Genomic DNA, 23,548 nt, shown 5'->3' with positions numbered 1-23,548 from the left:
ATCCTTGCTAGTGACCAACACATCAACAAATGTGAACATAACCTTCCCAGTGTTACTCTGAAGGGGAAGAGACAAAGGGAGCTGGCCACAAGGTAAGGCAGAGAAAGACTTTCGAAAGGTCTCCATGAAAAGGTTCCAGAGGAAAGTGGCAAAGCTTTGCTGAGTCTGAGCAAGAGCTTAAAAGGGAAAGGGAAAGCTCACTGTCTTAGAATGGACCACTTCTCAGGAAAGTCTGCAACCTAAGCAGGATGCCTTTAATTTCAGCACTCAGGAGGCATTTCTATGAGTTTAAGGCCAGCCTGGTCTACATAGCCAGTGTCAAGCCATGCAGGGCTACATAGCTGGCTCTCTGTCTGGTCTGCACCACGGAACTGGGATAGGCTGCTGTTCCAGGAGTTTCTTCCAGGGTGAAATTCAGCAGAGTACGAGGAATTCCTATTTCTTCCTTGGTCTGATACAGATGACACTTCTGCAGTGAAAGTCATCAGTTAACCTCTGCCCATATGTCACTACTCACCTGTGAATCCACAGTTTGTTGAGGAAGCCAGTTGGGGTACTGTAACTCCACTGTGAAGAAGAACACGGTTCCAGTTATGTCATCACCACGAATTCCCCAAGACGCATTGTTCCTCCTTAAACATCTTAGCCAATAACAATTGACTAAGTTCCATGTGCTGAGCCAGACACACATCTTCAATGCTATAAGGAAGAAGTGAGCCAGAGGAGGAAGACGGTGCTAGACAACTGAAAAACATGAGGACACCCCCAGTGCAGGGAGGGCAAGGAACTTCTGTAGAGAATACAGCTGATGAACGGGCCAAGGATGGGACAGAAAACAATGGTGAAGCAGATGTGAGGGATCAGTTTGTATTGAGTCTGAAACAACAGCCTGTCCTTCCCATTATCCTCCCTCTTTCTTACTCTCTGCTCTTTTCTTTCCCAGTGTAAAGCTACAGACAAAGGAGGAAAACAAAGGAGGGAGGGAAGGGGCTGCAAAGGACAAGAGGATGGGGAAGAGGTTCAGCCCAGTTCTCTTCTGTCAGTTCCACCCTTCAGGACTGGTTGGGTTGTCTATGTCATCCTAATGCCTTCTGGCCTCCTAGGCACTGAGTGTTAACCCAGGAGTGCTTGAGGCCAACTAAGGGTGCCCTAATGTGTATCTCTTGATGCCCAGAGAGATCCATGCTTGGTGTAATTCATTTGGAGTTTTAGTGTCTGTTAATTCAGAACATGAGAGATAAAAGGAGAAAAACAGAGTGTTAATTTGGGATGATGTTAGAGTAAATTCAACCTTGTTGTCACTAAACCACAGACACAGTGACCATCAGGCATGGCTGTCCCTGCAGCCACCTAGTAGGAAGAAATGGTAAAAGGCAAGAAAAATGAGAAAATTTGCATTTACATAATACAAATGTTGATTTGAAATGAAGAGCAATTCTTTATCAATATCTCTAAAGCAAGACATTAATCAACCATGAAACACCCTCCTAAGACACAGAGCTTCACACTTTGCCACAGAGCCCATAAAGAATCCACTCCCTTCTGCCATTACCTAACCATATAGAAAACTCTCCAACCCAGGGAACATCAGAGTCAGTAAGTAGATGCAGGGGTGTTCTGCACTCCATCTAAAAAAGTGATGAGAGCCACTTAAGATTAAGAAGAAAATGGCCTGTGGGTAGTGATAACTGTCCCGGAGACCTCTAAAGGCCATTGTCCTGTGGAAGGAGAAACAGTGAACAGTAAGAGCAAAACTTTACCAGACAGGCAGATACCCTAGTTAGAAGAGGGAGAACTGTCTAGAACTTCCAAAAAAAAAAAAAAAAAAAAAAAAAAAAAAAAAAAAAAAAAAAAAAAAAAAACCTATACACAAAGACAAAACTAGAATCAGTGGCTTGAATAGAAGTGTGCGTGTCTGCAACAGAGCCAAGGATAGAGTATGAAGCCCATGGTGCATAATAATGATCACCTGGATCCCACCTGATGTACTAAGGTCTTCATTTATTATTTTATAAACTCTACCTACATCAGAATCCTCCCCCATGACTTTCTAGCCCCGAACCCTAGTTCATAAAACCAAGAATAGATTCATCTCTCATAAGAGCTCAAAGGGATGGATTACAAACGGGAGTGTCTGCGTGTACACGGAGGAATGAGCACCAGGTAGGCCAATAACTTGAGTGGTCCTCATCAAGGTGACACAGTATTCTCCAAGTCTACTGGTCAGCACTCCAGCTTGGATGCTGCCAAGAGGTCCTAGTCAGGAGACCATGGTGGCTTCCTTAATCCTTATCTCCATGAATGATAAAGACTCCTTCATGGCACTCTACTCCTAGAATACAAAAACCTCATCATGCTATCGGTGAGTCCTAATGTTCTGAGACTCTGTAGCATGACTTTGGGAAACTCTATTCTGGTTTATTACATGTATGTGACATGCCTCAACTATCATAGAACAATTTCCACTGTGGAAAGAAAGCAACGGGGACTAAGAATATAGCTAAGATTGCACAGTGTTTGCCTACTATGTGTGAAATCCTGGATTCTGTCTCCAACAGTGCTTACTGGGTGTGACGATAAATGCCTGTGATTCCCAACACTGGAGAGGTAGAGGCCCAGGTATCAGAATTTCAAGGGAATCTCAGCTGTGTAGCAAGTGTGGGGTAAGCATGGGGTCCATGAGATTTGGTGAAGGAAAGGAAAAGGGATTGGGAAGAGGAAATGGAGAAGAGGAGAGAAGGAAGTAATAAAGGGAGATAAGGAAGGAGGGGAGGAAAGGGAGAAAATGAGGAAAAAAGAGGAAGAAGGGAAGAAAGGAAAGGAAAATGTAAGGAAGGGATGAGGGGGGAGGGGGAGGAAAGTAAGGAGCAAATGTAGGGAAGGATCAGCTGGATGGGGGGGGGGGGCATGGTACGCTGCCTCCTGGGGCAAGATGAGGACAGTGAAGAACACAAGATAGGCTGCCCAGGCTGAGCCCAGTTTGGCTCTTACGGGGGCTTTCAGAATCCCCTTGCCCCAGTTTCCCCTCCATTGTGATGTGATTGAAATGAGCAAATAGATGAAGCCCTTAGACTAGTGTCTGGCATGCGTCGACATCATTGAAGGTTTTGCTGCCAGGATCACCGGGTCCTGTTATAAACCTTCCTTACCCAGTGCTCGGCATACATTGTCAGAGAGATAGAGCTGGAACTGAACCCCAAACCTCCCTGGCCACAGAATAGGATTCCATTCACTCCCTCAGGCCAAACTTGCCCCAGAGGAAACAGGGGAACCAAGTTTCCTCTCTGAGTTGGGTAGGAAGCAGGGAATCTATTTTTGTCACTGCAACTCATCCTAAAGCAGGAAAGACCCTGACCATGGTAAGACCAGAGCTGGCTGGTAAGATGCACACATTGTGCAATTTATATAGTGGCTGGAGAAGATGTGTCCACAGTTAAACATCACAGAATGTTCACCTCCAGAATTGATAAATAGTCTCCCAGAGCATCCTTTGTGGAAGCTGGTAGGGTAGCAGAAAAGTTAGGACTCCTTGCCCAGCTCTCTGAGCTAGTAAGGAACAATGATTGTGTTAAAGGACCCCTGTCCAGTCTTTTCTGCTTTTCTCTTTTTAGACAACTATGTTTAAAAAAAAAAAATCCTCTAACCCTGCAGAACTGCAGAGTCAATAACTGGATCCAGGAATGTTCTGGACCCCATCTGAAAAGTGATGAGAACCATTTAGACTTAAGAAGGAATTAACCTTAAGAAAAAGCATTGACCTTAAACTCTTCATTCGGGACCCCTGCCTCCTGTCAGGGTGAGTTTTCAAAGCATTCCCACATGGAAAGTTCTGGATAAGTAAAGCCTTGAGGCCAATCAAAATCAGAGGGAACAGGAAGCTTAGAGAATGGTTTAAACATCAGGGTAGGTCTTCAGCTTCCCACACCAATTAGCTGTCATAGGTATCCCAGTTAGGACCAGAGAATCCTGAAAAAAAAAAAAAAAGTCACTTACTTCAAGCATGGTGCAAGGGGATCTCAAAGTATGTACCTGCATCACTTAAAGGAAGAGAGTCCATCACTCTGACTTGGGTTTCCTCTACCCCAGGATAGAACTCTATTCCTGACATACGTGTAAAATATGAGACCATCATTGCAAAGACTACGAGAACAACCATCAGCCCAAGAGAAGCAAAGTCTACAGTGGATGTAAATACTTTTTAAATGGTTTGAAAATCAAAATACCTAAGTTTTTCTACATGTAACCCCAAATAAGAGAGAGATGAAGGGAAGGGATGTTTTTAGGCCCTACCTAAGGGCCAGAGATGGCACTGGTCACTTTCCTGCACTGATTCCTATTGCATTGCCTGGGCTGAGTGGTGTTGCCCTCATTTTACAGACAATGGCACAGATCATGGGGGTGTGGATGTTGAAGGATTTGGGGCTAAGAAGCTCTGTACATGCCTCTGCCTGACACACTATTCTCTTTTTCTCCAAAAGTGAAAATGTCCTACCTGGAAAGAATGAAACCCCGCATTTATAGGTGACTCAAAGCCACGACAGCCTTGGCCAGGGCTTCATGGATACCCATCAGGAAAACCTCTTTCTCTGCCCTGAATGGAGGCCTAGCATTCCGAGCTATCTAAAACATAAAAGTGTGTGCAGATCAACTGCCTGCCCAAGGGGACACTCCTAGGAAGGTAAATCCATCTTAAGGTGTGCTAAATAAATAGGAAGAATAATTTTCCTTTTAATGAGATAATGTACTTTTCCTTCCTGCCCCTGAGTACAGAGCTCTGGCCACAATGCTTTGAAAGTCAGCCTGCTTTCCTGAATTACTCTGAAAAGTAACTTTGCCCGACACTGTGAGCTTCCACCTTTTCCTAAAGCTGCCCTTCCTGCCTGTGGAAGCCAAGTGGTCGCCTTCCGTGCTGGTTTAACTCAAGCGGCTTCCTCTCTTCCTTTCTTGTCTCCCTCCTTCAGGTGCGTGCGTGTTGAAATCTACAGCTGGCCAGCTTTGGAGTTGTTCTTTTTAAAACTACATAAAATTGTTCTGGAGGTTCCTTTTGTGCCTCTTCATAAATTCTTTAATTAATGACACTGAGAGGGGACCCTGATGTCCCTGCAACAGTGGTTCTCCAAGTACCTTTAAGCCCTGCTTTGTTTTTAATTTACTAATCCATCACAAACTGAGATATTAGCAGAATAGAATAAAATGCCTTTTAAAAGGCCTACAATGTATAAGCAACCACAAACTTAATGACACCCCCCTTCAATGGCCATTTACAACTTAGATACTACATAGATAATAGCATCACACTATGAAAGTGTTATATAGGTGCCTGGGCCTTCACTCCTGGTATCTGCACTCTTTGTAGTTGGTGGTGGTGTTTTTAATTATCTTTAATTTTTTCTTTACAGTCCAGTCGTTATCCCCCTTCTGGTCTGCCCACCCCACTCCACCCTGCCAGGCCTCTCCACTCCTTGGGGCCTCAAGTCTCTTGTGGGTTAGCTGCATCTTCTCTTCACTGAGGCCAGACCAGGGAGTTCTCTGCTGTATATTTGTCAGGGACCTCAGGCCAGTGGCTGTATGCAGCCTGGTTGGTGGTCTGCACTCTTTTGTTATCATGAACAAGGCTTGTAGGATCTTCTAGTAGCCCTGCAGGGGAGTGGAAGTCAACTGTTTGTCCTGAGGGAAAATGCTTAGAAAGTCTCTGCTTTCCCTCTTCCCATAGGCAAGGACTCTGGGAAGCCCTGGGGCTGCCTGGCTGCTTTCTTCAGCCTCTCCCTGGAGCCACCACCTGCAGCTCACTAGAGATACTCAGAGAGATAGGTAGGCCTCTGTCTAGTCTGGATCAGAACCTTGGATCCAGAGTTTATTAGAAGCTCTTCCACATTCCTTCACTACTGATAAGCTTCCTGTTATCAGAGCCATTATAAATCCAGGTCAGGGTGGAGTGGATCTGGGATGAGTCAGGGAGGAGTGATGAGAACAATCCAGATACGTTGAATGCACGTATGAAATTCTCCAGAAATTAACAAATATATATATTAGAGCCAAGCAGAAGCAGAAGGTGAGCAGGCTGGTGATGAAGGCAAGTAGAGAGAGGATCCTGCAGCCAGGCACCACCCTCTGAGAGAACTGTAGGTGTCCACCTGTCCACGTTGTGCATATTATCTCTCCCTGTTATACAGGTTGTCACTGAAGGTCAGAGATGTAATAAAGCAAAGACTGAGACACACATCTGTCTGGAAGTTCCCAACCTAAACCCATAACTTGCCATGAAATGCCCAGCAGAAAGGGCTCCGAAGCCCCAGATGTATTTCCACAGCCAGCCTTGGGCTTTATACCCAGTCCAAATGCCTGTCTCTTGTTGCATATGCTATCAGGACATAAGCCAACGTCACCTCTGTCCCAACTACTAGCTGGAACCCCACTTTTCTAAAGATGACATACCCCTTGTTACAGGGTCAGAGTGGAAATTCACCTTTGCCTCCTACCTGCAACTGGACCATCAAGAGATAGCTCAGGGTCCCAGACCCATTTCTGACTGTCTTCCCTAATGCTAGACAAGGCAGTCTCTGCTGTGCCCATGATAGGTACCTCTGCTGTGGCTCTGCACTTGACCAGATTCTGTGTTTCCAGGATGCTGCTGCTGCTGCTTCTTCTTCTTCTTCTTCTTCTTCTTCTTCTTCTTCTTCTTCTTCTTCTTCGTTGTTGTTGTTTTTGTTTGTTTGTTTTTGTTTTTCGAGACAGGGTTTCTCTGTATAGCCCTGGCTGTCCTGGAACTCACTTTGTAGACCAGGCTGGCCTTGAACTCAAAAATCCGCCTGCCTCTGCCTCCCAACTGCTGGGATTCAAAGCGTGCGCCACCACGTTCAGCTCCAGGATGCTTCTTGATGGCTGTCATTAACTCATATTCTTCATAGTGGGAAACTGTGACCCCAACAAGCACAGTGACTGGCATACCAATGAGCTAGGAAGGAACAGATGTAGGCTTTGAGACTAAATATCTCCATTATGAGACAGCATCTCCCTTGTTTGTAAAATCACAGGTATTGTAGGAAATAGAAACTGGGTCTAAAATGCAATGGTGCCGTGACTGAGTACCTGCACACCATGCAGAAGGACACTGTAAAAGAGTAGATAAGGATTTGGAAGGATGTTCCTGGCATTGGTGGAGGTAGGAGTATTAGAGAGCCACGTAGATAAATGTGCCTGCAGAAACACTTGGTTTTGTTGTTGGTCTTTGACACAGTGTCTCATCAGGCAGCCCAGACTGTCCTGAAACTCGTGACTGTGTTCCCTTGAGATTATAGGATATACCCCTCTACAACTGGCTCTCACACACACTTTAAATATACCTCAGTGTCGACAGAGAGCATATCTTTGTCATCAGAAGGATGGTGTTCTTTGCATTATTTCTTCTGTGTGGAAGGTCACGTCTGACCACCACTGGAGGTGACACCTGAACAGATGCCTAACAAGGGGAGCAGGCTGGACCTTCTTGCCTTTTGTGCTTTCATGTCCTGTGATTCAAGTGTATTTCCATCTGTGATGACTGCTCTTGTCTGTAAATCTGACTTTATCTGGAATTAACTAAAATTTTAAAATGTATGGTACATTAGTGAAGGTTTGTGGTTGTTTGTTTGGTTTGGTTTGTTTTTTGTTTTGTTTTGTTTTACCTTGGTTTTTTGTGGGTTTGTTTGTTGGTGGTGGTGGTGGTGGTGGTGATGGTGGTGGTTTCTTTTTTTGTTTTTGCTTTGTTATGTTTTGTTTTTGCTTAATTTGAAGTAGGAATGTCCACTTCTAATCCAGATCTCAAGGGAAAGACACATGCCTTTAATCTGGGTCACATCTTTTGCTGGAAGCCAAAAGGAAGCTTTTGCTCTTTGCTTGCTCCCACCTTGCTCCTATGTCTGTACCTTAATTGGCACTGGAGCTGATTTCTTTGGGATTCCAGTATATACTGAAGATGAGCTGAGATATACAGTCTTGTAGTTGAGCCACTACTGGAATCTTGGACTTTCCACTAACAGCTAGCCATTGTTGGATTAGCTGAACGCAGCCTGTAGGTCATTCCAACAAATCTTCTTTCTATACAGGGAAATTCATTTTATAAGTTCTGTTACTCTAGAGAATTCTGACCAATACACCATCTTTCTTGCCATCAATCTGGAAGAATGTTTGTTTGTTTGTTTGTTTGTTTGTTTGTTTATTGTTTCCCAAAGGAATCCAACGTCTGAAATATTGAAGAAATTAAGCCATCTTCAAGCAAAGGCTGCTAGATCCAGATTGAATTTGTTCAACGTCTCACATGGTTTGTCTTTTAGATTATCTCAGAGCAAGTCTTTTGCTGGTGACTACATCCATGATCAGCTGCTGATGTTTGAGAAGCAGAGAAATGGGTCACCAAGGCTCTGTGCATCCCGGGCATCATGATGTCACCACCATGAAAGACTGGTGCCAAGGTACAGAGCTGTCTCAGGACACCTGACCCCTGCCCAGCTTGTCTGAAAGGGCATAAGAGTAAAGGGGTCCCCATGAGGCCACATACCTCACCCCAATGACCTTTTCAAGCCTCCTTGAACCTCAGTTGCAGACACAAGCTATGACTCTTGCTAAACTGGCTGAAAATGTCACACAGTAACTCTTCCTGAATCCCAGAGGGACCATCAAAGAAACAAGATGTTCAAAAGAACATAGCACTGGCATCCGAAACACCTTCCCTCAATTTCCATCCTACCAGCTGCACGACTGTGGGCTGGCTTCTTAACAACTAGCTCTACACCTACTGTGACTCAGTTGTCCTTCCTGTAAATGGGACCAGTGCTCATTTATTCCAATAGCTTGAACTCGCCTTTTGAGGTGCTCAGCTGTTCCTAGGCTGCAGCTCAATGGCAGCGGTTCTCATACTGGATGTTAGTCAAAAGGTGGAGAAATAATGGAAAGGACTGCAACACAGGGGAACTATCACTGAGGGGAGCAAGTTTTCAGTCTTAGGAGGGACATTTCCTTTAACAATACTGCTATATATGAAGTTGTCCACTGACTTTTGTTGTATATGTATATGTATATGTATATGTATGATATGGGAGGATGTTCCTGACTGAGGTAGGGTACAGAGTATTAGAGAACCACATAGATAAGTGTGATCTCTAATATATTTACACACACACACACATATATAGTTACAAATTGTATATATACACATGCATATATGTATATATAATGCATATGCATGTAAATATATATATATATATTTATATCTATATATCTATATATGACATATCTCCATATCTCTACATCTGTGTATCTTTATATCTATATATCTATGTAGATACAGATATAGATATATAAGAAGTGGATAACTTCCGGGTATCTGTCCCCAGGGATGAAGCTCAAAGGCATCAGGTTTGGTAGCAAGCGCCTTTACCTGCTGAGCAATCTCAATGGTCCCTTACCTGGATTTTTAATAAACTTCTAATTACAACCATAGGTAGGGGTGCCATGGTTTAATTCAAGGTTAAGGTAAAAACCCACAGAATTGAAGCCAGCTTGAAGTTGTATATAATTCTGCCTCCTTGTGATTCATGGTTACTATCAACATGCTGTGACTAGCAAGCAGACACTCAATTTTGTGTGTTCCTTATTGCATTGGCATTAGGAGCACCACTGGTATGACACAATCTTTTGTTTGGTTGGGGTTTTTTTGTTTTTTATTTTTTGTTTTTTAAATAAGATATGATTTAACCACTCAAGTCAGTAAAGAAAAAAGAAGGCAAAAATGAGCATCCTGCCATAATTTTTATAATTCTCCTCACATCTTTAATTACCTCCTTCCACAGCTGGGTGAGTCAGAGAAGCCTGACATCACCATCTCCGTGCTCCCCGTTCAGCCTCAGAACTCCCTACACAACCCTTGGACAGTGGCTGGCTCGGTGTGTTCACAGGGCACACTGTGAGGGGCTTCGGGATGGAGTGAGATCAAGGTTTAAAATACAGAGGGGTTTTAAGGAACCGCTGGGCTTGGTGGGACAGGGGAATGCTGGGAGATGGGCTGGTCAGGAAATGTCAGTTTAAAGTTAGCACTCGCCTATTAATCAGCAACTGGGACAATGATGCCAGAGGGTGGGAAGGCCGGACATGTGCTCCAGCCAGATCTGCCGACCCAGAACAAAGGACAGCCTGCTCATTTGGAGAGTCTCTTTCCCTTTTCCTCTGGCAAGATGGGAACATTGTTCAAAAATACAAAAAGAACAAATTCTTGAGACTGAAGTCATCTCTAAAGCCACCACAGGTCTTAGTGGGGAATCCCATACACTGGCATGAGGGAGATAGTGTCAAACAGACACTTCTGGGACCACTTATCAGGGGACAGACACTCCGAGGGCATCTAAGTAGCCCATGGAGCTCCATAGGATAAAGATCAAAACTCCCAGAGAGGATCGCTAATATGATGTCCTCATGGTTTTTGGGATGGTCTACCTGAAGGTAGGTTGTCTAGGATGCAGCTATTGAGGGGACTTTCCTCCCCATCCAGGAGAGTGTTGTCTTCATTTCATCAGACCAGGGGAGAGAGGGATGTGGGAGGAGCAAAAAGAAAAGGAGAAAGCGCCTAGCCAGATGAGTAGTAAGTAAAGAAGCCCCATCCCCAGGGGAAAGAGCAGAGATGCCCACTCTAATCCTTAGTACCTTTAGCGCTTTGGGGACCACCTGGCTGTGACTTCATGACCCTTTCCAGGACATGCTAGCTACATCAGTCAGGTGCTCATCCTCTCACACCTGCAACCTGCTCAGATGGGCCCCTTGGCCTCTTACTTTTCTATAATCCAGAATCCTGTATATCTGACCATCTACTCCAACTCAAATTCACGCCTTTGCTCTCCATTGCCTTAAGAAAGCATGTGCAGAGCTGGGCTTGGCCACTCGTGTCTATAATGCCAGCAAATGGGTGCCTGAGGCAGGAAGGCTGATGCTGGTTCAAGGCCAGACAGGTACCTAGGAAGTTCCAAACAAGCCTGAGCTACAAAGTAAAAGCCTGTCTCAAAACAACAAAAGATGTCTGGAAACCTCAGCCTGGCCACATCCACTTTCATGTTACGGCTCCATCAACCTTTCCAGCCTCCATCATCATGCTTTTTAATTCCATTAAATTATTTCCTGTACCCTGAACATAGCTTGTCCCTTATGAAAAAAAAAAAATCTAAGCATCCTATAATGCCTAAGCTCTCTCGTTTATCACCTGTGCTCAAAGTAGCCTCTGTTAGGTTGGTACCCAAACAGTTTAACCACCTCTCTGCCTGGGGTCCTGTGCAAGCCCTCACAGCAGTAATAATAAATTTAGTGGGCACAGTACTTGCCAAAGGCCATGCTCTAGCTAGCTTGGTGTGGGAGTGGGGGGTCATTCAAAGGCACGTTCCAGTGAATGAGTGGCTTCTTTCTGGACAGTGTTCCAGTGTTCCCCCAAAGATGTATGAAGACTCATGTGAATAGTTTCGGAAAGCTCTCTGTATGTATATACATAAATCATTTGAAACACCCAAAGCCAGGTCTTCAACACCATTCTGATAGCCTGTTCTCAGGTGATTCTACAAAAGAAACATTGCCAGGCTATCTGGACAATAAATTCTGACCCGCAGCCCTTCTGGAATTGAGCCTGATCCCTAAATAAACTCCCTTTGGGGTCTGGTCATTTGTATGCAGCGGATTGGATTGGAGAGCATGTTGAAAGAAGGAATGAGGATCAGGCTTGACACAGTTCAGCCAGAGAACCTGTGTAGTTAGCACTGTAACACCAGGCTTCTTGATAAGAAGAGGACCCTGGGAAACAATAAGGGTAGCTTTGTAAAGCACCCAGGGCCTATGATAGACTCACCACTTCCCCAAGTAGTGTTGCTCTAGGTAGCCATGTAAGCACATTTTGTCCTTTGACAAATATTCACCTATCATGTACCTGATGCCTTATTAGAGGCTACAGCTCACATTCCCATTGTTATATATTATTATGACTTAGCACATTATTTCCACCATGTACCGGACTTAATAATAATGTCCAAGACTGGCAGAGTGTGCTGCCTGGCTATCATTAGCTGATCAGGAAACCAAGCCCAACAAGACCGTCAGATATTCCGTGAAGGTCCAGTCACGTGCTCTGCCACTGGGTGTGGTTAGAAATGTGGCCCAGAGGTTCCTAAAAGAAAGCAAAGTACGACCCATTGATCTCACTTCCAAAAATAAACTAAAAACGTGAGAAGATTAAAAAAAAAGGGGGGGGAGCCTTGCAGCCTGTTCTGAGGCTCAGTGGATGATGGAAACAATGATTATAGCTCTCCACATCACTTTCAGAAATGACGGCCACCATGCCAGCTTGGTGAGCCTCTCAAAACAGGGCAACGAGGAATACAAAGACCACAACCCCAAGGGCAGGCTGCAACTTCTCTCGCCCCACTGGGACACTATGGTCCAAGACACTTGTGTGTTGTCAGAGTTCAATGACATTCAAGGTCATGAAAGATGTAAAGTTGGTTGCTACCTATCAAGGGGCAAAGGACATACTCTGTGGCTTTTTATTTTCACCTTCTCAACCAGGCAACTTCTACAAGGTAGGTTACTCAAAGGAAGAAACACCCATCCTCAGACTAACTGGGATGTCCTTTATCACTTAACTCCACATTCCTCTGCTCAGAGTCAAGTGCTGAGTTCAAGCATATGCATATCCTCACACACCCTGTGGCCAGGCATCTGATCATTGCTTTCCCCTTGGTCTTGGGTCTCAAGCCTGCAGTGCTTGATTGGTCAGGAAATCACTGCACAGCATCCACAGAGCTTTGGTGAGAATAAGCAGCTTGTGGCTGGCACCTGACATCTATGCAGCTGAGCAGCCTCAAGGTCCCAGGCCCAGCCTCGAAGAATCTTCTAATTAACACATCAAGAATGCAGAAACTCAAAGTGTTCTACCACTGTTTGTGGTTTTTCACCTATGAGAAGTGTCCTTTTCTTTGCCTATTCTCATTTTACTTAATCCTACTCCTCCAAAGAGAAGAGCATCTCACTGCCCCGTGCAGGCTTCAGGCAGTAGGAAACAGTCAACTGCTTCAACAGTAGCAACAGTTATCAGCACACACCCAGGGAAGGAGGAGGTGCATTGCTTACTCCGAGTCCTGAGCTTGAGGGTGTTTCCAAAGCTCTGACTGTGATATAAAATAACAATATATAAAAATAACATCACAAAATTCTTCAGGAGGGAGCAGTAACTTTCAATGCAAAGCTGCTCTTCAAAGCAACTATCTCAGCCCTTAAAAAGAGGGAGATCATTTATAAGGGGAAGTTCATAAGACCCTACAGGACAGGGGGTGGGGGGAAGTGGGGACATAATACTTAAAGTGACCTTATATGTTGCATTAGGGCAGAGTGATACAAGTAAAACAATCTTTGTAAACATATTCAGACAAATTTATAAAACACCTACTATGTGGGTGAAGTGCCAACAGTGATCACCTTTAAAGGGAAAGACTCTGTGCGGTTAGATGTGTATCGTGTTTACCACCCTTTCAGTTCTCCCTCATGTTTGCAAACATTCTTGGTTCTGAATTCAGATAGCTTTTGCTAAACACTCCATCTAAGCTCAAAGCACTTGGGAATCTTTCGGGAATTGAGAGCTAGCTAGCTAGCCCACAGCGTGGATGTAACTTTACATGCTCTGAGAGAGCCCATGAACTGCATGGAGATGGACAGACATCGCTTTAGATCAGCTTGTGAATGCTCAGTCTGGATGGCTGCCTCCCACTCTCCTCATGATCTTACCATGCCCAGATCTGTGCCTGAAAAGAGACAACTAAGACCATTCAAATCCAGCTGATGTGTGCCCACAGACACCAGGGCTGAACTATATAGAAGGAATAGATTTATTCAACGTCCCTTTCAGTAAGAAGCATTAGATACTAAAACCTTCTGCATGCTGACCTGTATCTCCATATATCCATGAGCTCATCCCATTCTCACAACAGCCCAGTGAAGATGGATTGATTATCATCTTTTGACAGATTAAATTTAGACAGGTTATGTCATTTGCTAAAGTCCTGTTGCCAGAAATGGCTGACTTAAGAGCCAACTCCTGATCCCTTCATTTCCATATTGGTTCTCAGCGTTATACCCCAGGCCAAAGAAACGATGATATGTGTCTAAGTTTCTCCCTGGCTTCGGTCATTTGCACATGCTTTTCCTTCCTATGAAACTTTCGTGGGACTGCTGTCTTTTAAAATCTTTTCCTTAATTTTACTCTTAACTGCATTAAGTTTTGATATTACTGCCATGAATAACCCTTGTAGTTTCACAAACCGCGGCTTCATTACCAACTTAAAGTCCCCATCCCCTCTAGGCTATAAGATGTGGTCTGTGGATTTTCTCAAACATACAAAGGTACAGAATATACCAATGAATGAATGAATTAATGAGTGGATGAATGAATCAATCAATCAAGCAATGAAGCATTCTTCCAGGTCAAAATTTGACCTGGACTATTTTTCTTAATCCTGCCTATCAAACAACAGTAAACTGGGATCATCATATGATGAATGGTCAGACTGACATTAGTCTAGGCACAAATTCTCAGTCATGTAAGCGTGAGGCTAATTTGCAGTTCTCTCCCTTCCTAGCAGTTCAGTCTAATAGTGGTTTCATACCAGATTGCTTCTGGCTCTGCCCAACACTCCTCTGCTGCTGTCATAACAATCTGGCCAGGAACCTTGCTATGGTGGAACACACGTGCAACCCCAGAGACTGGAAGACTAAGGCAGAAGGATTGCAGGTTTCCAATCACCTAAGCTACACGTTGGGACTTCCGTCTCAATAATGATAAGATTTGGCCAGGATAACTCATGGCCTGTGCCAGGCAGGCAGTCAGCTCGACTTAACTCCACCCACATTCCTAACTTCTCAATTGAATTAACATTCCTAAGATCAGCTCTCGTGTTCTAGGGTCTCACAGAAATATCTGTGACTGAAGAGTGATGTAGGGTAATGGAAATAAAACCCATAAATGATAAGCACATGACTATGGGGATTATCTTAGTATACTCTCTTTTAACAAGGGGTTCAGAATTATTTTCTTTTAGTGATGGCAGCTGTTCCACATCAACTTCTGTTTAGTGGCTCTTGGAAACTTAAAGTTTAAATGTTGTTAAGTTAAGTTGTGGGGGTGGGGAGTTCTCCAGGACAAAGAAATGCAATTGATTACAGCCAATTATGCTTCTGCCCAGTAATTGCACGGTGTCTTACAATGTAATCTCAATACACAGGAGGTCAGTCCAGAAGGAAAGATTAAAGAGTTCAAGGTCACCCTCAGCTGTATAGAAAATTTGAGCCCATTCTAGGTTACATGGGACTACATCTCAAAGTAAAACTAAAATAAAAAAGAAGAAAATGGTAAATAACTAGGAAGGCCAGAGGTCATCTGGGATCATCTGTGGTCTGTCACTGCCAGGTAGTTGTACACCTCTTACATGAAACCCCTAATAATGGGCATCTCCCTACCTGCTCTGTAGTACATTTCATATGTAACAGTCCTAATAAGAAAAAAAATGCTTATTATATTTTGCTAACATTTGTCACGTCGCAACCTCTTCCCATTGGATTGGTTCTTTCTTCTTCATAAAACTGAGGCCATAAGCCAGGCGTGGTGGTACACACCTTTAATCCCAGCATTTGGGAGGCAGAGGCAGGACAATTTCTGAGTTCGAGTCCAGCCTGGTCTACAAAGTGAATTTCAGGACAGCCAGGGCTACACAGAGAAACCCTGTCTCGAAAAAAAAAAAAAAAAAAAAAAAAAAAAAAAAAAAAAAAAAAAAACCTGAAGCCATAGTAATCCTTTTCCATGAAACAGCCAATAAAATCAACTAAAAGCACCAGAGAACCAAGGTTCACTCTCCATAGGAGAAAGTTTCCTTCCCTATGGAGATCAAGAGGCCATCCTAGAGATAGACACAAAATCTGCCAGGATCTTGCTCATAGTCTTCCCAGATACTCAATATCGTCCTCTGGCTGCTGTATATACATCCACAGGGGCACATAACATATGCATACACCACAAATACATATTTATATCATACTTTTGGTGTATGTACATTTACAACATGTTATCTACAAGGGGAGTCATAGAGACAGTTTGGTATTCCATTTGGATAATTCAGGATGATCTTTCTATATCTCTTTGGCTTTTGTCTATATTCACCTTCTTTGTGTTGAATACCTGTAATTTTGTAATTTAAAAGATAATAGAGATGAATTTACTAGGAAACACAAACACAGGGAAACACATTTAGTATTCCCTTCCTGAGTTTTTTTCTTTCTTGGGGTTGTTGGTGATAGTGATGTGCATGGAACAAGACTTCACTATGTAGCCCAGGCTAGCCTGGAGCTCTCAAATACTGAGATGATGGGCATATTTTACCATGCCTGGATTTTTTTTTTCCCTAAGCTAAATCTCGGTGTTTTCAATGCTATAAGTAAACAGAACTATAGGAATCTCTCGTTAGAAGCTTCTACCTCCACACAGGTCTCACTCACACACACACACACACACACACACACACACACACACACACATATCCCTACACACACTTATGTACCAATAGCCAGATGGAGACCATGGATGCAGATGCAGCCTCATCAGCTCTGAGCAGACAGGGCACTCACCAGGCAGCCAGTGATTAGCACAGGAGGTAACACACCCCACTGCAGATCCACACTGAGTTCACATACACTGTTGTAAAGCCACAGTTTATCAAACTACCAGGAATCAACACCTATCTCTACTAGCATTGCGCTTACCTTTTTAACCCAATAGAGTCTGAGTCATCCATCCTCACTGTCCCTAAGACCATTAGCATCTCTGTAGGGACATGGGCACCTTCTGTGGTTGCTCTAATTCCTGCTTGTTGGACACATTTCCCTAGAAGCTTCCTTCCTTTCCACTCAAGGAGACAGAAAGGTCTGTTTTTGCAAATCAAAAGAGCATGTTTTCTCTAGTCCATCATAGGAAATAGAATAGGTCCATACAGAGGTTCCAGAAGGCACCCGGAAAATGGTTATAAAAACATTGAATGTGAATAAACTTGAACACAGAACTACCCTTGCAGAGATGGAGTCACCAAGCACATATGAGCTCTGGTGGCGCTCCAGAACATGCGTGGAGGAACAAGGAGGAGGAGGAGGAGGAGGGAGAGGAAGCAGAGAATGGTGAGCAGTTTGCTTTGGTCAGGAATCCCTATTTCACACGTTCTCTCAAAATGGAAAGGTAAATGCAAGGTAGAAGTCACGGATGCTAGGAGGCCCATTCCATCAGGGGGCAGCTGTGTTTTCCCGGGGAGTGGGAAGTTGCTCTTGGGACCTGTGCTTTGTCTGAAGAAACACTGAACATGTGGCTGGAGAAGACGATGACAAAACAGGTCTCAAGTAGACATGCCATATGACCAGGATGCTCAGCAGGACAGTCGTTCTTCTGACTGAAATGAGGAATAAGAAGAAGACATCCAGGAAGTAAACAATTTGAACAGGAAGAGCAATAATTTCTCCTACAGACCCAACATGATCTGGAGGTTCCTACCTGAAAAAACAAGTGCAAGTCCAGCTCCTGCTGGACCTTTGGTGTGGGAAGACCAGGAGCTTCGAGCAAATTAGGTTCAAAGCTGGTCCACAAACAGGAGAAGCCTCGGCACATGGAAGCAGGGGATTCTCACCTGTTGATATCCATTCTTGTACCCCACACTGAGGAAGGCAGCTGTTCCACGGGGAAGACTTCCTGCCCTGATGTCATCAAGGCGGCTCCTAAAGTGTTCTAGCTAAGAAGTATCCATCTTTCTTTCTTTTTTAATTTCATCTTGATTTTGATTTTACACAGTGTCTCATGTAGGTCTGGCTGGCCTCAAATTCAATGCTGGTCCTGAACTGATCCTCCTGCCTCCATCTCCTGAGTGCTGGAATTGGAAGTGAGCATTACCTGCCCAGTGCTTGGGTCTAACAGCGGTCCCTGATATCTGGAACTCTACCAACTGAGCTACACTGAGCTTAGATGTTCGCATCTCAATACAACTTTTAGCGTATTTTACATTTCACATAGTTCATGTATTTCTTTGAATCTTTTTGTCACCTGCAGTGAGTTGTAACTCATCACTGAAAAAAAAAAATGAGTAGAACAGTTACTTATGCCTCTGCTTGAAATACTCCCATACTCCGATTTCTCTAAACCTGATATTTAAATGATTAGCCCTCGTCACTCCCCCTTCACCCAGTTCTCCCTGTCCTCCATGTGTTTATTTTCAAGCCTTTGAAAAATGAAGACTATAAAACTGGGACAGTTCCCATGGTGACACGTTGGGTGTCTTTGATCCTCTCTACTCTCACATGGCAAGCGAGCCACCCAGACAGCTGAAGCTCATTATAATCCTGTGAAGAGGGATCACGCCTGCTCCAGTCACCAGCCCACCCCCGACATTGTAGATGACACTGCTGGTGGCCTTTAAAAGAAGATCCATCTTGCTCTCCAGACGTGCCTGGTGGAGATACTGAGAGATAGGGGAGGTGTAGAAGCAAACATGTAAAACAAAGACTCAGAGGTCCAACCACTCAGACCCAGCTCTGGCACTGCATGCAGCACCAATCCAGATACTGATTCCCATCTCTCCTGTGTGAAGCAGCTTAATGTCAGGAAGCTCATGGAGGACTCCAAGGCGCTCATTCTTTCCTGCACATCTGCCCACCACTGTGAAAGGATCCACCCACGGGAAAGACCTTCAAGGTGTTCAGAGACCAGTGAATCCAACAGGAGGCTCACAGCATGATATGGTATTAAAGGAAAGCCCTCAGCCCAAATTGGCCACTTTTTAATTCTCAATCAGCAAGGGTAGCCAGGCATGGTGTCCCATGCTTGCAGGTCCCAGCACTGGGGAAACTGAGGAAGGAGATGCATAGGATGGGCTTCATCACAAGATCCTGTCTACAAAAAACAAACTGAGACAAAAGAATGCTATGGAAAGAAAAGGTTCTTTGACAATCATCAGCTCCAGGGTCAAAGGAAAATGTACACAGTAGTGATAGTGACAAGCCTCGTTCTGTTCTCTAGACCAGCAGATCTTCAGATCCAGCCAAGCCTCGATTTGTTTCCAGTGGAATAAATGCTCCGGTGCAGGGTTACTGCATCCCAATTTTTATGAATACCTCAAAAGAGTGTAGTGAGGCTGGACAGTGGTGGTGCACACCTTTAATTCCAGCACTTGGGAGGCAGAGGCAGGCGAATTTCTGAGTTCGAGGCCAGCCTGGTCTACAAAGTGAGTTCCAGAACAGCCAGGGCTACACAGAGAAACCCTGTCTCGAAAAACCAAAAAAGAAAAAGAAAAAAAAAAAAAGTGTGTAGCAAGCTCCGTCCTCAGATCAGTAAGAACTGAATACAGAGCTACAAGTGACCTTGCCTAGAGGACTCAAGAGTGGAAGTTGATATAGAAAGTGAAGAGGATTGTGTGTTCAAAGCCTCAGGGGGTTTCAGGCCAAGCTGGGCTACATGAGACACAAGAAAGAAAAAAAGAAAAAGGAAAGAGAGGAAGAGGAGGGGGAAGAATAGAGACAGACAGAGACAGGGACGGGGAGGGGAGAAAGAAGAGGAGAGAAGAAAAAAAGATTGAAAGGGAAAGGAGAGAAAGAAGAAGATGGGGAGGGGAGAAGAGTCAGCTGCAAACCTAACTGGGAGCTTTGGGTGACAATAAGCTGGTTAACTTAAATTCTCTAAACCTTGGACTACTGGTTTACACAATGTTAGATATCCTATTACATTCAATAGCAGATCAATGCTTAGTAGAGAACACACCAAAAAGGTGTAAATTAATGATAAATATGGTCCACACAACTTGGTCCCCCAGGCAGCTTTAAAGAGAGAGAAAGAGGATATTCCATCTAAGACATGCTGAGTCATTTCTATGCTAGAGTCCTTTAATACTGTGATGTCAGTGCTCAAATAGTACTAACAAAATCACAAACAAACCCCAAATTAGGCTTTTGGGTCTCATGGGGGATGTCCTTCCATCAGTGACACCACCTGGGTTACAGCTTAGTTTGGGATCCTCAGACAAGGAGATGTGGCCTGGCTGGTGGAAGTGTCGAGAAAGCACCCTCAGGCGCCGTTCTCAGCCTGGCCAGAAGCACAGTCTGAGCTGATGAGCCAAGGAGGGGCTGTAATGAAGTTCACAGATGCCTGGGGATGTAAACACCAGTGGGTGTGGGTGACTAGGTGTGGAGAGGTGACAATGAGCCTGCCCTAGCAGCTTGAGGCCAGTAAAAATATGGGCAAAAGGTGAGGAAGGAAACCCATCCACTGGGCCTGATATGGAAACACAGCAGGCCAGACACTCAAACAAGGAGCAAGCGTCCCTGGAGGCAAGCGAGGTCCAGAAGCCAAAGGGCAATCTCACAGAAAAGACGATGCTGTGACCTCCTAACTTTGGGTCTTTGCCTACCAGAGAACATAATTAGAGCACCTACTGCTACAGTCTACAGAGAGAATCTGTGTCCAAGACTTTGTCCCTGCCTATCAAGTCAAAGTATTATTAATGTTAATAATTAGTATCCTGATTCCCCCACTTACCAGCTCTCCTTTCCTCCGCTGCAAATGCATATAATAATCAGTAGGTTCCACGTAGTCACTGGGAGGATTAAATAATATACATCCAAGGAAAAAAAAATAGGCCCTTGGCCCAATGCCCAGCCCAGCTAAACCATTAATAAAGGCCCATAGCACTGCTATCCCCAAGTCTTTCTCATGTGCCCAGACACCACTATTGATGTTGTCTAAGTACTGGTAGGAAGCCAATGCCATGCTCACCCGAGGCACCTAAAAGAATGTAACTAAGAGGTCTGAGTATGACGAAGCAGAACAGCAGTAGATTTTGGAATATCTAGGGGATAATACTGAAAAATATATTCCTCCCTTCACCCTATATCTGGCTGAGAGCAGAGTCCACGAGGACCAGCCATCCAACCCATGGGAGCTAGAACAGAATCGTAAAGAAGCCTGTCTCCTCTCCTGCCCCCACAACCACTACCTCCCACTGGCAGAATTTCATGGGGAGTCACAATAATGGTTCTATCAGGGTCCGTTTCATAATAGATGTCAGCTCTTCGGTGCAGAGAAGGATGGAGTGCAGAGTTTGGAAACACATCTACCTACCCATTCCAGAGTCTAAGACTCAGCATCCTCATTAACCCTCTGAAGGTGGATGCTAGTGTCAGCCTCTTTCAGGTGATGGGATGATGTGTGCGTTACATGCTGGACAGAATAATGGTGGAACCTTATTTTGATCTGAATCTGACACATTACATACTGCCTCAGGGATGCCTGTCCTCGAAAGAAGAGATAGGTCCTTAGAGATCTGGTAGGAGGGTTTTGTACAGGAAAGCAATGTTTGCGTGCAATCCTAAATTATCATTAGCTACGTGATGATTTATAAAAACAAGATCTATGAAAACAAAACAAAACGGAATGAAATGTAAGAGTCGTGGGTCTTCTTGGGGAAGAGCTCTTTATCCTCCGGTTACTGTCATACTCCCAGACAGCTGGCAGACAGAGTCTAGCCAACAAGCCTGACTTCCACTCGTGTAGCACTCCCCAATACTTTCTATGTAGTGATACGTTTTTGATGATTGCTTTAATTTACTTAACCCTCTTTACAGCCTTCAATCCACCATGGGTATTCATTCCCCTGAAAACCTCTCAAAGTCCTGCAGATTGTAGGTTGTAACAGTTGCTAAGGTACAGTGGTGTCTTAGTTAGAGTTTTATTGTTCTGAACTGACACCATGACCAAGGACAACATTTAATTGGGGGTGGCTTACAGGTTCAGGGGTTCAGTCCATTATCACCAAAGTGGCATTGTGGCAGCATCTAGGCAGGCATGGTGCAGGCAGAGCAGAGAGAGTTCTATATCTTCATCTGAAGGCTACAAGTGGAAGACTGACTTCCAGACAGCAATGATGAGGGTCTTAAGCCCACACCCACAGTGACACACCTACCCCAACAAAACCACACCTCCTAATAGGGCCACTCCCTGGGCCAAGCATATACAAACCATCACAAGAGGCAACCAGACATTTAAGAGCAGAAGAATGCAGTGAGGTGCTGAAGTGTCTCTGTCCAGCTTTCCAGAACCAATTGCATACATCTCCCTAAGCATGCAGTGACTTTACCTTGCTAACTGAACATCAGCGGTGAGCATTGAAAGCACTGAGCCAATGCTAGGGATAAAGGCTTTCTTGGAGATTGGATCATCTCACTTAGCTAACGATAATGTAGGATTCTATGCAAGCATTTGCTTTCATGTAGAAAACCCTCCTACCAGATCCTTAAGAACCCATTCTTCCAATGGCAGGGGCCACTGAGGTCATTCACTTGGTAGAATGTTTGTCTAGCATGCCCAAAGCCCTGGGTAACATCCATAGCACTGCATGAAACTAGACATGGTGACACATCCCTGTAAACCCAGCACTGAGGAGGAGGGGAAAGGACATGAGAAGTTCAAGTTATGTTACTAGCAAGTCTGAACCAGCCTTAAAAAAAAAAAAAGCTAGCAGCCCACTTTTGCTCGAAGGGTTTTGCAGAAGGTAGCATAAGGTAGATTTAGACTTTTTCTTCTCTATAGTCCTCTAGCCATACTGAACTGATCAAGGCACCCTTGCCTTCTCTTTCCTCCAAGTCCTTTCCCTGGCTGCTCCGTTTGTCATCTCACCTACCCATCATAGAAGATGCTCTGGTTCCTGTGTGCCTCTATTGAAGGCAGCAGGATGACCGTGGGCCGTCCTCATCATCGCTAAAGCCTTGATTTCCTAGGCTGCCAAGGAGGGAAATATGAGCTGCGGTGTCTACTGCACAGACTTGTGGGAAAGAAACAAGATGGTCCCAGGCCACACAGGAGAGGTGAGCACAACAAAGGCACAGACTGCTGAGCGTCAAGCTAGAAGCAGCTCTGAAAGCATGAAAACCAACCTTCTCAACTTACAGAAGGGAAAACCCAGGCGCGTATTCCTTGGCTCGGTGACCGAGGGCCATGGAAAAACATGATCCCCTGGGCGTCCCAGAAGACCTCTCTCTTTTGCCCACCACGGACATGTGGGCACCACCAGGACAGACCTCCCAAGAATGAGAGGCTAGGACTGGAGTAGAAGTAACGACTGCCCACAACTTTCTCAGCTGTGGTTCGGTAGAGGAAGAGTGAATCTGAGAAAAAAGAGAGGGATGTGAGCTGTTGGGGCCGCCGCCACCGCTGCTGCCACCGCTGCTGCCACCGCTGCTGCCACCGCTGCTGCCACCGCTGCTGCACAGAGGCCCTGCGGTGTTACCTAGTGTGGTCATGAGCACCAGCTGACTCACCCCACATCCCTGGCACTCCCAACCCCATCTGGAGAGAGGAAGGATGAGAGGTAGAGAGGGAGGCCCAGGGAAATGGAGCTATGCAGAACTGAAAGATCCGGTGGAAAAAAAGAGTTAGGACACAAGCTGAGCTCTTAAGGCAGCTGTGCTTGGGCTCCAG

This window comes from Mus caroli, chromosome 4 (assembly GCF_900094665.2).
Source record: "Mus caroli chromosome 4, CAROLI_EIJ_v1.1, whole genome shotgun sequence".
Classification (NCBI taxonomy): Eukaryota; Metazoa; Chordata; class Mammalia; order Rodentia; family Muridae; genus Mus; species Mus caroli.
Note: the sequence above shows the minus strand (reverse complement) of the source record.